Here is a 1828-nt window from a genome sequence, read left to right as displayed (position 1 = left end):
GGTATGGAATGTCTTCTGCCTGGGGAACAATTCCAGGCTCTCCTGCCTGGAAAAGAGATGACTGAAGGAGGATGTGCAAAGCGGGCTACAAAACAATGAGAAATGCGGAGAGGGTAGCTGGGGTTAGATGGCTCACTGTTTCTTCCAGAAAGTAAGACTAGGCAGGGGGAGCACCATGCAAAGCAGTAGGAGCCAAATTTGAAAACAGATGGTATTTCTTCTCACTGTAAGTCTGTAAGCTGTGAACTGCTAGACAAAGGATGCTTTAGCTGCTAAAAGTTTGCATGAGCTCAAGGGAGACTGGGAAAGTTCAGGGAAAAGGAATCCACTGAGAGTTCCTAAACACACAGAAAGCACGCTCAGCTCAAGAAGTCCCTAGGCTGACAACAGATTCAGAAACAGCACGGGAAAGGGAAATCTGTGCTCCTTCTACCTTAGCATTCACTCACAGCCACTGGAGATGGGATACTGAGCTACACAGAGACTCAGTCTGGCCCAGTGTAGCTATTATGGTTTTTTGTCTTCGCTTATTGATGTTTTACGATGGTAGTCTGTGCTACGGTAACAAGCAAGTAATAACGGCATCGATAGCATAACATTGATCAGAAAGCGTGGGAGATAGTGGGTCAGGAACAGTCTTTATCTTTGCACCAGCAAGTTGGTACTGTATCACCACCTTTGTGAAGAACACAAGACGCCTCTGGCTTGGAGTCTGGGAACTAGACACTAGTTTCTCAGTGTCAGGACGAATAAATAAGGAATGTGAATGTTTACATATTTCCAAATACCACAGTATGCAAAAAAAAACTATTTAAAGAATACATCCTTCTGTGCTTCACAACACAGAATGTCAAGGGTCTTGGAAAAATTGACCCACTAGTTTCATGAGAAAGGCGCTGTGGCTCAGATCCAATCCATAAGTTCCCCAATTGTTGAGAATAATTGCTACTTTGTGTAACAGCTGAATTCAGTCTTGAATTCTAGGGCTTGCTTTAATAAAATGAGCTTGGGGAAGAGAGGATTGCCATAGCAACAGAATCTTCTTAAAAAAGAAGCAGGAGACATGCTGGTCTCACATCCCACTTCAGCTTTTTCTGCTCTGCTGGTATTTTCAGCCTGATCTGCTCTTGTTGCTGCCAACTCTCTTGAGGGCTGCCCTGCTCAGCTACACCCAGTGCAACGCTGTGAGCTCAGGGTGGACTTTTAAGTGTCTCAGCTCGTGAGTGTCACAGCTGCCAGAGAAATCCCCTCAGAAAACAAAATCCAGTGGTAGCCAGAGGCAATGACATGTCTGCGGCTGCCGTACAGCAGTTAGTGACCCGGTGAGAAAGCCGTATCATGTCTCTCAGATAGCTGTGGGAAATTGGAGCAACATGGGCCTGTGAGGCCCCACTGAAGAGATGAGGACATGTAAGACTGGAAGGGACTTTCAGCCACTCCAGTCTCTGGCTATTTCAGATTAGCACATAAAACAATTTCTTCTCTTAACTGGAAAGCTTCCTCTTTAAACTACTTAGGGCTTTTCTCTCTCCCAGCCCTTACATTTGGAGCTATTCCAGACAGTTGTCCCTCTGGTCCCCGGGAACCTTCTTCCAACTTCCAGACAACATTTGCTCATGAACAGTTTACATCTACTCATTCTTCTGTTGATCTTGTCTTGGCTCTTATCCCTCCCCGCCGTTTCTCTTCTTGATATGCTCACAGACGGGTAATGGCCTTGCTCTTCCCCTTCATTTCTCGAAGCAGACACACCAGGATATTCCCGTCCCTGTGAGATAAGCCTGATCACCTAACCAGCAACTTGCCCACTGGCGTTTATCCCCCCCCC

The 1828-nt window shown here is 46.2% G+C and overlaps 1 protein-coding gene across 1 annotated transcript in view; it reads right to left on the bottom strand.

The window, feature by feature from the left end:
• Positions 1 to 1828, bottom strand: part of SLC44A3 (solute carrier family 44, member 3) — a 38577-nt gene that overhangs the window by 6339 nt on the left and 30410 nt on the right. The gene's annotated exons all lie outside the window — the stretch shown is intronic.

The sequence above is a fragment of the Charadrius vociferus genome, unplaced genomic scaffold (genome assembly GCF_000708025.1).
Source record: "Charadrius vociferus isolate BGI_N301 unplaced genomic scaffold, ASM70802v2 scaffold163, whole genome shotgun sequence".
Classification (NCBI taxonomy): domain Eukaryota; kingdom Metazoa; phylum Chordata; class Aves; order Charadriiformes; family Charadriidae; genus Charadrius; species Charadrius vociferus.
Note: the sequence above shows the minus strand (reverse complement) of the source record. Positions and strands in the feature narration are given on the sequence as shown.